Raw genomic sequence first — 15,390 nt, forward strand, 5'->3', positions numbered from 1 at the left:
ACACATTTATACCACGAATAATTTTCAAACGAGATACAATTTAAATGATCTAACAGCGCTGTTACATGAATAAGATGGCATTCCTTGCAAACTGCAGAATGGGTGCAAAACAGAATGGAGCACAAATGATTCAGCACAGAGCACCCTGTAAAAATGTCATCCCCTGACTGTTGCCTTGCCATTCTCTATATAAGGTTGGGGTTTGGTAGGTCATTCAGCTGGCAGTCATGTGATTTACTCGGCACAGAGCATGCCTGAAGCTAACCGTGCTGCTCAGAGTACAGCTAAATACAAAAGCTGGCAGTACACGGAGCTTCAGATTTATCCTTGTCTGTTTTCTCGGTTTTTCTCTGCTTCTTCTGCATCTCTCCTGTCACGGCGCCACAGTCAGGATCTTGGAAAGGGAAAATAACATCTGGCCACAGTAAGTAGCTATTGTTACTTCCCCATGTCAGTGGGGGCTCCTTTAATCAAACAAAAAGAAAATGACAACAGCTAGACACTGTTGTCGAACAGAATTAAACCAATCTACCAGACTGTTTGGAGTAAAAAGCTCCCCCACCCATTTCTTCCTTTTGATAGGATCCAAATATCTGCCAATACTGACTGTCTATTTATTAAAAATAATTGATTTTTCTTTAAGGCATTGAGTTGAGGGATATTGCTCATAGTGTCTTAATTCATCCAAACCTCTCCTTGTTAGCCAACCAATTGTTCCCAGCTCAGAAGGGCTGACAGACGGTACAGATCTCTCCCCTCTCAATACTTGCATTCCCTTCTCATTCTCCGACTGGAAAGCTGCTGGGCCTGTGGTCTACTGTCAGGTCGGAGGGAAAAGGATTTAAGGGGAAATAAAAGTGTTGGGAGAACCTGGCCTTGTACTTAGTTTTAAATTGTTACTAAAACAGCACAAGTGCAAAGTCATATTTTTCTTCGATTCGATAATAGAATAGGGGAGGCATAAAAAGGGACATGTGTTTTTTGTGCTGGGTCTTGCCATGTCTCAATTTTATTAGCTGAGCTTGATCCATTGTTGTCACATCATCTCAAGACTTGTAATATCCTCTGCAATTATTTTCATTTGATTTTGGCCGTTGGGTTTTCAGGCCCAGTTTTTAATCCTCTGTTATGGCTGTGTTTTGCCCCATTGTGTGGGTTTTAAAGTGTTTTCTTTGCACTTTATTAATTCCAAATTTTTAAAATAAATCTGAAGCAAAAGAATAATGAAAATTTTCCCAGGCCATATGAATATGGGGTCTGTGGTAAAGCAGCATAATTTCGCCTGATTGTTGTGTTTTTTGTGCAGTCAGAACAGCTCTCCCATCAATGCCTACATTCCAGGGCCACCATCAATTATCATAGGACCATCCAACATGTGGTACCTGTTTTCAGGGCTGGCGAAACATTGTGTGATTTCTGAGCATTTACTTCATGCTAACCAGTTTAACTCAATGTGCCTGAATGTTCAGTAAGATTGTTTGTCCTTATAGTCCATGTCCCAGTGATGGATAAAACTCAAATCGTAAGTTTGTGTTGCAGGTGTGCTAAAAAGGCAATAGGAGTGAGAATAGTTAACTCCAGGTCTAGCTTGATGATGGAATTTGGAGCAGCGTTGAATAAGTATTGATGAAAAGCCTTGCACGCAGGGGCCATTTGCCAGGAGGATGATGTGTAAACCCATTGACCTATAATTCTCCACAGGTATGCAACAATAGGTCAGCTGAGGACAGAGAAGCAATGCCTGAGGAGCAACATTTTGATTGAAGTTTCCAACTGGTTCTGTGTTAGCCTCTAGTCATTTGAACTGGCAGGAAAGCATATCACTGGCACTAGTTTTTCCTGCTACATGGTACTTTCAGACAGAAGCAGTTCCTCTCTGTTGAGGAGCTGACGGAAGTTCCCTGCACTTTTTAATTATCTGTGTCAAGTCTGATCTTGTCTTAAGCACTCATCTGTTGAATTGTTTCTTTGGGTGTTATGTCCTTTGCCAATTAACAAATTTATAATGAGTCCAGTTAGTCTTTTTATTTAATTATTAGTGTGCTTTCTGCTCTTGCTTAAGTGAAGGATCAAAGGGTAGGGGGAGAAAATGGGAACAAGGGACTGAGTTGGATGATCAGCCGTGATCATATTGAATGAAAGAGCAGGCTCGAAAGACCTACTTCTCCCGTTTTCTGTCATTCCATGCTTTCTGTTAGGGACGGGATTGGACAGAAATTGATAGATTCCTAGATATTAAAGATATTGATGAATAATGTGGGAAAATAGTGTCGGAATGGAAGATCAGCTAAGATGTAGTTGAATGATGGAGCAAGATCAACGGGCTGAATGGCCTACTCCTACTGCTATGTTTGAATGTTTAGAACTCTGCTAGAGACTGGGGAGGGCAATTGGTTAACTTTTCTGTAAGAATTCAGCCATCCGTTTCGACATTTTTGCCAAGAATCACAAGCAGAAGGGTCGCAAATTGCTAATTTATGTATTAAATTTAACTTTACAGAAGTGTCCAGGCCCTGGCCACTTAATGACACTTGGGTGATGTAGTTGTGTACACATAGAGACTTGTTGGCCTCGTGTTGGTTTCAATCCATGTTCCCATTCATCTGCATGCACCCCCGACTGCTACTGGTAATAGGCCACTGTTTTGTCACTTCTTCAGAATCATCACTAGCGAGGCAAGTTTGTGGTATGTTACAACAGATTTCATTGGTGGAATGGAAAAGTAGATCAGCCAGGGCAAGTGTGACTCCAGGTCTGGAGGAGTCTCGTTGCTTCCAGTGAACTCTGCATTCATGATTTCCTTTTAAACATAAACACTGGAATGTTTTTTCCTTCCTGATTAAACTCAGATTGGTTTGGCAATTAGGAAAATTGCCAATCCATTTCCTGCACAACCACAGAACGGCAGAGTGCGAGGTACAGCAAGAGTTGAATTTCTTCCATTCCATTGCATTTGGAATACTTCTATAAAACTGAAGAAGTAGCACTAGTGTCAAAGAATCCAGAACGAGAGGGCATGGATTTACAACGATTTGCTAGTATGGCGAGTCTGACTGGAGAAAAAACATTTTCACATGGCAAGTAGTTTGGGTTTGGAATGCACTGCCTGGAGGTGACATAGAACATAGAACATAGAACATTACAGTGCAGTACAGGCCCTTCGGCCCTCGATGTTGCGCCGACCTGTGAAACCAATCTGAAGCCCATCTGACCTAAACTATTCCATTATCATCCATATGTTTATCCAATGACCATTTAAATGCCCTTAAAGTGGGCGAGTCTACTACTTTTGCAGGCAGGGCATTCCATGCCCTTACTACTCTCTGAGTAAAGAACCTACCTCTGACATCTGTCCTATATCTATCACCCCTCAATTTAAAGCTATGTCCCCTCGTGCTAGCCATCACCATCGAGGAAAAAGTCTCCCACTGTCCACCCTATCTAATCCTCTGATCATCTTGTATGTCTCTATCAAGTCATCTCTTAACCTTCTTCTCTCTAACGAAAACAGCCTCAAGACCCTCAGCCTTAATAACTGTTGTTATTAATTAACTGCAGGGGTAAATCATATTGAGTGACCATTTCCCACCCCATTACAAGCTCCTAACCCAGTTTCAGCATAATGGCAGAGTTCAGAAGAAAAGCCACTTTTATAACTTTTACCTAAAGTATATTTATGTTGTAAAATTAATAAAACCGCATGTCATGACAGAAGTTCTTGTGACACTGTTCCAGAGACCCTAAACCTGGACCTGAAACTCCAGGTTCGAATCCCATGTCTGGATTTGTTGGCCATAACACATCCAAATCAGTTGATTGTCAGCCAGTAATTCTTTCCAATTTGCCAAATGGTAGACGACGAGAGCACCAGAGTTTCCTAGTCAGTCCATCCTGCAGAAGGCAATGGCAAACCGTGTCAACATTTTGCCCATAGGTATGGACCCATCTAATGGAGGACAGGAGAAAAGACGGACTGACGTTACAGAACAGTTCAAAGTTTAGTTTACATAAAGTGCAATACAGATTTATTTCTCTTAATGCAGCAAATGGCATTTGAGTTGCTTATGATTGCAGATTATAGTTATAGTATCCATTTCACATCAAAGATTCTGCCTGTTCTGGGGAGTGGGTCCGGTTGGGATTCTAATCAAAGGGTCAGTGTGGACTCAATGGATTGATTGGCCTGTTCTGTACTATAGTGATTCTATAATCCTATTAAAAAAAATGTTGGGGTGACACTGTGGCTCAGTAATTAACACTGATGCTTCACAGCGCCAGGGACCCGGGTTTGATTCCATGCTCAGGTGACTGTCTGTGTGGAGTTTGCATGTTCTCTCCGTGCCTGTGACTGTTGCCTCCCACAGTCCAAAGATGTGCAGGTTTGGATTGGCCACTCTGACTTTGTGGATTAACCATGGTATATATGGGTTACAGAGATAGGGTAGAGGGTGAGTATGGCTGGGAAACTCTTCGAAGGGTTGGGGTGGCCTTGGTGGGCTGAATAGCCTGTTTCCACACTGTAGGGATTCTATGATTTCTGACTGGTTAGTCTTAGATCATAGTCCAGTAACTTATTCAGTGTACACAAGATCTGAGATAGTAGGGAAACTTTTCCTTTTCACCCAGGAGTGATGAGGTTAGAGACAGGACAATATGGTACATTTGCAATTCCTTTTTGTACTCACTCTCCAAACCTGGTGTGTACAATATGTCATTTGCAGATCCTTCATCTTTCTCCCTTATTTGATGCATTCTTGGTAACATTTATTTATGAATATTTGTTTGCAAATATCTTTTAAACCCAGAATTTCCTTGTACTGTAAATAAGTCATTGATCTGCAAATTGCACATTTTAGGAGGAAGCAGTGGTAATGTCACTGGTCTAGTAATGCAGAGCCCGAGGCTAATGTTCTGGAGACATTGGTTTGAATCTCACCATGGCAGGTGTTGAAATGTAAATTCCATAAACATCTGTAATTGAGAGTTAGCTTAACAGTGACCAGGTAACCACTATCAATGTAAAAGCCCACCTGGTTCACTAATTACCTTCACTGAAAGAAATCTGCCATCCTTACTTGGTCTGGCCTACATGTGACTCCAGATCCACAGCAATGTGTTTGACTCTTAGCTCCCCAACTTGGCAAATAGGTGTGTGTAATAAATGCTGGCCTCGGCAGTGATACCCAACCTCATGAACAAATAAAAAAAGATGATGTTCCCGATCTTTTTGCCTTCCATTTTAAGTTGTGCAAGTTCTTAAGGGTTCCCCAAGAAGTCTTCCAAGACACACACTTCATTCTTTGAAGCTTTGATATACTATTGATGGGATTGATGTGGAGAGTCATGCACTCCCATGAAAAATAATCTCTTGCATTATTTTATGATGATACCAATCAGTGCTTGTACAACTTTGACTCTCAAGCTAACTTGTGCTAAGCTATTTTTAAATAGTTTAGTTCGAATCTCAGATTCTCCAAACATTGTGAGGCTTTATTTGTTTGTTCTCTAATTCGTAAGTGTGAAAATGTCGCTGTTCACCGTTTGTGTTGACTGTATGACACTTTTTATCATTCTCTAACCACTTAGAATTAGCGCTTGGGAATGCCGTGAGATTACTCTTCATGATGGTCCAAATGCATGCTTTTCACCTTTCTTACTGGTCAGGATAAGTCTGGTGTCCAATAACCATACCCAGAATTATTGCCACCTGAACCCATTTCACTTCACATCTTCTACTTGCACCTGAGAAGGGGCATGATCCCTTTCTGTCCTTGAGGATTGTCCATTGCCTGAGGTGAGTACCACTTTTGTACAGCCAGCTGCGATTGAGCACTTTCTTGTAGATACTTCACTAATGGGAGGTGCGAGTTGCTGACTGGGCCAGCATTTATTGCATGTCCCTAGTTGCCCTTGGGAAGGTAGTGGTGAGCTGTCTTCGAGTCCCTACAATATGGGAGCAGGCCATTCAGCCCATCAAGTCACACTGACCCTCTAGAGAGCGTCCCACCCAGACATACTCCCTACCCTATCTCTTACAACTCTGCAGTTCCACATAACCTGCACACTGGGGGGCAATTGAGCATGGCCAATCCACCTAACCTGCACATCTTTGGATTGTGGGAGGAAAGCAGAACACCCGGAGGAAACCCATGCAGACATGGGGAGGAAGTGCAAACTCTGCACAGGTAGTCACCTAAGGGTGGAATTGAAGCCAGCTCCTTGGTGCTGTGAGGCAGCAGTGCTAACCACTGAGCCACTGTGCCGTTTTTGCCAACCACTGCAGTTCATGTGCTGTAGGTGGGAAATTCGGTTCTTTTTATTTTCTCCTTCAATGGGATGTGGACATTGCTGGCAAAGCTAGCGTTTGTTGCTGCCTCTAAATGCCCTTGAACTTGAAGTGGCTTGTTGGACCATTCCCATGAGCAGAGAAGAGGCACGCACATTGCTGTCGCTCTGGAGTCACATGTAGACCAGACCAGTTAAAGACAAGCAAATTTCCTTCCTGAAAAGACATTAGTGAATCAAATAATGTTTTATGGCAATTGATGATGGTTTCGTGGATGGTGACCATGGCACTAGCTTTCAGTTTCAAATCTTATGAATTGGATTGAAATTCCAGCCATTGGCTGCTGTGGTGGGAAGCCCTTTCGTCAAATTTCACCATATTTGCAAATTTTTTTGTACTTCAAATGAATTAACACCATGTATAGTGCCATTCACATAATAAAACTATTCAAGACCTTCACAGAAACATTACAAAACAGAATATGATATTGAGCTTAGTCAAAGATGTAGGTTTAGGAATTGCTCCAATGGAAGGAAGTGAGATAAAGGGACAGATGTAATATAATGAGAATCGATATGTTAGTGAGATGGTAATGTATATAATGAAAGAAGGGTCATGTGAGCAGTGACGTGTAAGACACTGTGGAGGAAGGATGGAATTATCTATGCTAGTGAGCTATGTACTGACAAAGAACCAAAATAATTTGCAGAAACTAACTACAGTCAGATACAGTCACTGATAGCTAGGGCAGATCAAAGGTGTAGCCATGGGTACCTGCATGGGCCTCAGTTATGCCTGTCTCTTTGTGGAGTATGTGAAACATTCTTTGTTCCAACCCTACTTGGTCCTTCTCACAATACTTTCTCTGGTACTTTGATGACATCATCAGTGCTATTCCCTCTTTCGTCTGGAGTTGGAAAAATGTATCAATTTCACTTCCAGTTTCCACTCTGCTCTCACCTTCACCTGGTTCATCTCTGATCCTTCCTTCCATTCCTCGACATCTCTGTTTCCATTTCTGGGGATAGGCTGACCACCGATATCCACTAAAAACCCACGGACTCCCACAGTTATCTGGACTATACATCTTCGCATCCTACTCCTGTAAAGACTCTATTCCATTCTTCCAGTTTCTCCATCTCTGTTGCATCTTTTCTGATGATGTTTTCTTCCACAGTGGGGGACTGTCTCAGAAACGTCCACCTTTTCCTCTACCATGGATTCCCTGCCACTGTGGTTGACAGGGTCCTCAGCCATGTCTGATCCATTTAACACATTTCTGCCCTCACCCCTCCTCTATCACAACAGCGATAGGCTCTCCCAATTCTTACTTTCCACCCTACCAGCATCTGCATCCAAAGAATCATAAGCTAGCTTTTCTGCCTCCTCAGGACACACATTCCCTACCCCCCCTTGTCAGCATTCCATTTCCTCCAGGACACCCTGGTTCACGCCTCCTCCACTCCCAACACTTCCCCATGCAATTGCAGGAGGCATAACACATGCCCATTTACTTCCTCCCTCCTCACTATCCAAGGCTGCAGACACACTTTCTAGGTTAAGCAGCAATTTACCATTCAATCTAGCGTAATGTATCACTGTTCACAATGTGGTCTCCTCCACACTAAGGAGTTGAAATGCAGACTGGACAACCGCTTTGCAGAATGCCTATGTTCTGTCCACAAAAGCTGACTATCCTGTTCCCTGCCACTTCAATACACCACTGTGTTGCTTGGTCAACATCTCTGTCTTGAGCTCCAGTGAAGCTCAGTGCAAGCTGGAAGAACAGCATCTCATTTGCTGCTTGGGGACCCTGCAGCCTTCAAGACCCAATGTTGAGTTCAATATTCTGAAGGCCTGAGCACCTTCTTCCATGTCTGTAGCCCACTCCCACACCCCTGGCCCTGTCATCACATGGGCTGCTTTCAGCGCAACCAACTCAACTTAAGGAGATAGTAAAGAACTGCCAATGCTGGAGTCTGAGATAACACAGTGTGGAGCTGGAGGGACACAGCAGGCCAGGCAGCATCAGAGGAACAGGAAAGCTGACGTTTTGGGTCGGGGCCCTTCTTCAGAAATGGGGGAGGGGTAGGGGGCTCTGAAATAAATAGAGAGAGGAGGGATGGGGCTGGGGAAGGTAGGTGGGGTGGTGGTAGGTGAGTGCAGGTAGGCAATGGTGGGGTTTGGTCAGTGAGGTGGGAGGAGCGGATAGTTGGGAGAGAAGATGGACAAGTCAAGGAGGTGGGGATGAGGGGCAGATGGATCATTTTCAGCTTTTCTCCTTCCCTGGCTTACCATTATCCATCCCTTCATTTGCCTAACTGTCTTTCTCTCCCCCGGGCTCCATCTCCATCTATGCTCTCACTCCCTTACCCATCGCACCCACTGTCTTATAGAGTCATAGAGATATACAGCAAGGAAACAGACCCTTTGGTTCAACTCATCCTGTATAAATCTAGTCCCATTTGCCAGCATTTGGCCCGTATTCTTCTTCACCCTTCCTATTCATATACCCATCCAGATGTTTTAAATGTTGTAATCATACCAGCCTCCACCACCTCCTCTGGCAACTCATTTCATACACACCACCATCTGCGTGAAAAAGTTGCCCCTTAGATCCCTTTTATATCTTTCCCCTCTAACCTTAAACCTATGCCCTCTTGTTTTGGACTCCCCCACCCTGGGGAAAAGACCTTGCCTATTCACCCTATCCATGTCTCTCATGATTTTATAAACCTTTATTAGGTCACCCCTCATCCTCCGATGCTCCATGTTTTTCTTAGCTATTATCAGTTCTGAAGAAGAGTCACTGGACCTGAAATGTTAACTGCAATTTCTCCCCACAGAGCTGTCAGACCTGCTGAGTTTCTCCAGCAAGTTCTGATCATGTGTAACAAAAAAAACAAAGGCCCAATTGGCTTTGTCTCACACTGTGATTTCCACTTACCACTCCGAAACAAAAACTACTTTACTGGGGAAAATACCTCAGATGTTATGTGCTGAATGTCAAAAGGGATGTGGGACCAGCTTCTTCAACTCAAGCTTTGGGATTAATTTACCAAGTGAAGCATATCAAATTCAGTATTAATTGAGATTGGGAGAAAATTAGAATCAGACAGGCATTGAGATCTACAACACAGAAGAAAGTCCCTCAGCCATTCAAGTCTCCACTGGTCAAAAAGCAATCATCATCTATTCTGATCCCGTTTCCAGCACTTGACCCATAGCCTTGTATGCCTTGGCATCGCAAATGCGCATCTAATTACTTCTTAAATGTTATAAGGGTTTCTGCCTTATCATTCTTTAAGGCAGTGAGTTCCAGAATCCCACCAACCTCTGGGTGAAATAAAGCCCTCACATCCCATCTAAACCTCCTGCTTTTAAATTTATGCCCCTCATCATTGATCACTCCATCAAGGGGAAAAGTCTTTTCCTGTTTACCTTATATATGTCTCCCATAATGTTGTACGTCTCAAATGGAGATATTTTTACAATAAATTGTTTATCTTTGTTTTCAAACCCTGCCATTCCTTCACTCCTCCCAATCTCTATAATCTCTTCCATCCTTGCAACTGTCTTCTCCAGACTACTCCAGTTGTGACCTCTTGTGTATCTGTCCTTTTCCATTGTGCTGCCATTGGCGACCCTACCTTCAGCTGTCTGGGCTCTAATCTTTAGAGTTCTCCCCTTAAACCATCCCACTTATTTATCTCTTTTTTCCTAAAAGCCACTTCTTAAAATTTACCACTTTGATCAAGCATTTGGTCGTTGCTTCTAATATCTGTTTGTGGCTTTGTGAGAAATTTTATTTGCAAATGTGCAGGCAAAGTTGGAGAGGTGATGGCCTAGCGCTATTGTTGCTAGGCAATTAATTAAGAGACCCACGTAATGTTTTGGGGACATGGGTTCAAATCTGATAATGGAAGATGGTAGAATTTGAGATCAATTAAAATCTGGAAGGAAGAGTCTAATGACAACCATGAAACAACTGTCAATTGTTGGAAAAAAAACCATCTGACTCACTTAATGTACTTTAGGAAAGGAAATCTGCAGCTTGCATACATGTTATTCCAGACCCATAGCAATCTGCTTGATTCTTAACTGCCCTCTGGGCAACCAAAGATAGGCAATGACAGTTGGCCTAGTCAGTGATGCCCACATCTGGTGAATGAATAGACAAAATGTTGCTGTGAAGCACCTTTGAATGCTAAAGGTGCTACATAAATGCAGCCCTTGTCATTGAATGAAAAGGAAAGGGGGATCCGATGACATAATCCTCCTGTAACAACTCAAGATTGGGTACATATTCCAAGTATCTTTCTCTGGGATGTTCCAGGATGCTGGCTGTCGAGTTGGACTCCCAATGTAATTTTCCCGGTAAATGTCCTGGATCTGGAGCACAAAATCAATGGATTGTCATTTTATTCAAAAACCATTGACACCATAGCCTTCTTTGTAAACTGTTGACGCCTGAAGGCTTGTGTGAGATTTTACATTAAAGCCGTTTGCTATGTATGGAAATTCAAACAACATTGGAATAGAGGGAGCGACTGTTTGTCCTCTAGAGAGGGCTTATCTCTATTAATTCAAGGGATGCGGGCATCGACGACTATTCCATCATTTATTGCCCATTCCTAATTTCCCAGAGGGCAGATAAGAGTCAACCACATTTCTGTGGGTCTGGAGTCACATATAGGCCAGATCAGAGAAAAATGATCATTTTCTTCCCTAAATGACATTAGTGAATCAGATGGTTTTTCTCCTCCCCACTTGACAATGGTTTCACAGTCATCATTAGACTCAAATTTCAGGTTTTTATTGAAGTCAAATTCTGCCATCTGCCTCAGCAGGATTTGAACCCAAGTCCCCAGATCATTACCTGGGTCTCTGGGTTAATAGTCTGATGATAATACCACACAGCCATCAAGAATACTGAACAAGTAGCGATTTAATGCGACACTGTATACAACCTAGAAAATTATGTAATGTCACATAATCTTGCTTCCCCACATCTCCCCACCTCACCATCTCCCTTTATGGCAAGTTGAAGCCACAGTAAGATGTTTCTTAAATAAAATTAATGTGTTCCTTACTTTGGCAATCTCTGTGAATATTCCTTAGCAACACAATCAGATCAAGAATATTACACATCACACACATTGTCATCATGTTTTGGAGTTCCAGAAATTAAGTTAAAGTTCCTTGTAAGCATGGGGAAAAGGATTTAAAGTAATAGTGCAAAAGATCAAGATGGGAAGGCTAAATGTAAAGAGAAACACTTAATTTCCATCATGATTGGGCACCACAGGTTACAATGGCTTCAAGGTCCATTCATTTAATTAACACAAAGGGAATGTGCTGTGTAAGTTAAAGTTTACAGAAAAGCAATTGAAAAGATTTATAACATAGAGTCTGACAAAAAAGAAATAATTTTATGGCAAAGACAACATTAGGAAATACTTAATTTAAATGATAGATTTAGTGGGGAGATTTATGAAGACCATAGATACAGAAGTTCATTTGGAAAATTGGGGATGAGGCTGTGCATTGTGTTGTAAGTTGTAAAAGGCATCTATTATGCTTGTGAAGTAGCTGGTAACCTCCTAGGCTGGAGAATGTAGAAAACACTATTTTGGTCACAAAAAAGACAGGGAAACTCCCAGGAAACAGTACAGAGATATTGTATTGCTATTTAACCCCTGAAGCATAAGTAGAAAATTAGTGTGTCGAGACACTGCAAATTTACAACGGCTTTCTAGTATTAAGAATAATAACTATATTCAGAAAACAATGGTGGGAGAAAATACGCTGTCTCAAAAATTTAATGTCAGAGATGGGCCAAACAGAACACGAGATTAGACATCTTAGCAAAAACAGTTCTTAACTCCACCTATCTTCTCCTCTATCCATCTTCTATCCGCCTCCCCCTCTCTCATTATTTATTTCAGAACCCCCTTCCCCTCCCCCATTTCTGAAGAAGGGTCTAGGCCCGAAACGTCAGCTTTCCTGCTCCTCTGATGCTGCTTGGCCTGCTGTTTTCATCCGGCTCTACACCTTGTTATCTCAGATTCTCTCGCATCTGCAGTTCCTACTATCTCTTAACATATAGACTTGCTTCATAATTAAGTACAAAATCTCAAGCAGATACATTAATACGTTGAATAAGATCTCCAACTAATGATATTATAAATCACTAAAATGTAAAAGAAAATGACATCAACACTTTTGAAGAAGTTTTAACAATTTTTGATAATTACTCTAATCTCGCAACAAATAATAATATGGAAACATCAAGGTTTACCAGAAATCTTCAGAATCCAGGGGAATCCATAAAGTATGTCGTTTATGATTCTGCAGACGAGTGGAAAACCAACATTGGGGCTTTTGAAATCGGAATCCAAAAAACCTCATTTTGTTGAAATTATTGGTGAGTCTTTGTCAGATTTATTACTGCCCAAAGAAGAGTTGTCTTTGGATAAAGCAGTTTGAATTGTGCTGGAAGCAAAACCAGGAAGGCTCACATACAAATCCTGAGAAGAGAAGGACAGATTTACCATAGAGAGCAATAGAACCTCTCCACCTTAAAACGTACAAACATTCTCAAGACTCATGCAATAAACAGACACTAAGAAGTGGCTAAATGGCAGGCACTTAGAATCCGTGGTAACTCTATGGAAACAAACAGCCTCACAGGCACAAAGTGTGCTTAGCTATGACAAAACATTTGCTGCATCTGTCAAACTGTAGGTCATTTCCAGAAGTCCAGAAGTAAGATATGGTTTCACAGCAGGCAAAAAGCTAAATGCATATATACAAAGATGTTAATGTGATCAAACCATCTCCATTGGAAAGATGCCCAAGGTATTCCTGTGGAGAATTGGAAAATTGAAAAATCTAGGATACAGCAAAGCAGAAAGTATTTGTTTTAATCGGCTTCGGCGATGGCCATTTATAAGATTAAATGTCTCCCCACATGATGGAATGGAATAACTACTTGAATTAGCAGGGAAGAGTCCCTCTGTTAAGGTAAGCCAGGAAAGGTCCACTAGATAAAATAATGGGCCAACTATTGGGTTTAGCAGGAAATGTATTCATTGCAAACAACATCCAAGAGACAAAAGATTCTCCATTGGAGAAATAATCTGCAGAAGATCAGAACCAAGTTTAACAGTTCTCAAGGCAAAGAATTGTCCAAGTTTTAAGAGGACACCTACTGGAACAAAGATAGTAAGAACTGCCGATGCTAGAGTCTGGGATAACACAGTGTGGAGCTTGAGGAACACAGCAGGCCAGGCAGCATCAGAGGAGCATGAAAGCTGACGTTTCAGGTTGGGACCCTTCTTTAGAAATGGGGGAGGGGAAGGAGGCTCTGAAATAAATAGAGAGAGGAGGGGCGGTGATAGAAGGTAGATAGTAGAGCGGATCAGTGGGAGAGAAGACGGACAGGTCAAGGAGACGGGGATGAAGCTAGTAAAGGTGAGTGTAAGTATGTAGTGGTGGGGATTCTGAATTGTGAAGCCTCCAGTTTGCCTTAATTTGTGAAGTTAGAGACCTATGCCAACAGCATGGGTTCAACTTCCACACTGGCTGAAGTTGCCATGAAGGACTCTCCTCCTCAACATCTGCCCTCATCTGAGAAATGGTGACTCTCAGGTTAAACCATCACCAGTTGTCTCCCTCTCTAATGAGAGAGAGAGCAACCCTATGGTCCAATTACCTTTCTACCCTTTTTACTTTGGAGACCTATGGGCACATGGGGCAGTTATACATTTAAATGTCGTGTTATACTCAAATGTGCAAAAGCTAACTGTGGAAGATTTAAAAAAGGAAAGGTTAAGATATTGTATAATACCATGGTTTTGAGGTTAGTTTTGGAGACTGCAATTAGCTCTACACACCCAATCTAATGTTTTCATATAGTTTTCATGGGATCTAAGCGAAGACTAGTTTTAGATCCTGATGGAGACAGATGTGCCATCATTGTCCCCTGCTTAGCCTATTTCTATCTATTCAGGGTCATAGAATCATAGAGATGTACAGCAAATCATCCATGCCTGCCAGATATCCTAAATTAGTCTAGTGCCATTTGCCAGCATTTGGCCCATATCCCTGTAAACCCTTCCTATTCATGTACCCATCCAGACGCTTTTTAAATATTGTAATTGTACCAGCCTCCACCGCTTCCTCTGGCAGCTCATTCCAAACATGCACCATTCTCTGCGTCAAAAAGTTGGCCATTACGTCCCTTTTAAATCTTTCCCCTCTCACCATAAACTTATGTCCTCTAGTTTTGGACTCCCCTACCGTGGGAAAAGACTTTTGGCTATTCACCCTATCCATGCCCCGCATGATTTTATAAACCTCTATAAGGTCACCCCACAGCCTCCGGTACTCCAGGAAAAATAGCCCCAGCCTATCTATCCAGCCTCTCTATAGCTCAAGCCCTCCAACCTTGTAAATTTTTTCTGCACTCTTTCAAGTTTCGCAACATCTTTCCTATTGCAGGGAGATCAGAAATGAATGCAGTATTCCAAAAGTGGCCGAACGATTTTTCTACCATGCAATAAACTACATCTTGTTGTTGGGACAAGTGCTTTTTGCTCAGATTCGTTAATGGGTCCTCCCCCACTACTGTTAACCAAATGAGCAATTAGACCCAGTATAGAATGGACGTTTTCCCTGCAGGGGTTGATGTGGGTCATCAATCCAAATAATGATACTTTGCTTTAATGGTGATAAGTTTCTATTGACCTTTCGGTTTGTGTTGTTAGTGTCCAGCCACAGGATACCTGAAGCATTACTGTCCATTTCAAAGAGTAGAAAAGGAATTTGGGTGATTCAACCCCAAACCAGAAGCTGTGAGAGCTTGGTTGGACAAATCTAAAATTACTATGAGAGAGATAACAAAGTGTAGAGCTGGATGAACACAGCAGGCCAAGCAGCATCAGAGGAATAGGAAAGTTGACGTTTTGGGTCGGGACCCTTTTCTGAAGATTCTGATGCTTCTGTTAAAACAAAACCCTGCATTTTTTTGACTTGGTTTTAATGGGATTTTTATGTCTCTTTATGATGAGGATATTTTGTTAAAATTGTTCTTCGAAATG

General features: G+C 42.0%; 1 protein-coding gene across 1 annotated transcript in view; it reads left to right on the top strand.

Annotated features, from left to right (window-relative positions):
• The first annotated feature begins 252 nt into the window (after positions 1 to 252).
• The window catches only part of LOC109932275 (protein mono-ADP-ribosyltransferase PARP6), a 123,005-nt gene continuing 107,867 nt past the window's right edge, over positions 253 to 15,390 (top strand). The window contains exon 1 of the mRNA XM_048617040.1: positions 253 to 424. The gene's annotated coding sequence lies outside the window, so the exon portion shown is untranslated. The remainder of the gene's footprint in view (positions 425 to 15,390) is intronic.

The sequence above is a fragment of the Rhincodon typus genome, chromosome 36, assembly GCF_021869965.1.
Source record: "Rhincodon typus isolate 14 chromosome 36, sRhiTyp1.1, whole genome shotgun sequence".
NCBI classification, from domain to species: domain Eukaryota; kingdom Metazoa; phylum Chordata; class Chondrichthyes; order Orectolobiformes; family Rhincodontidae; genus Rhincodon; species Rhincodon typus.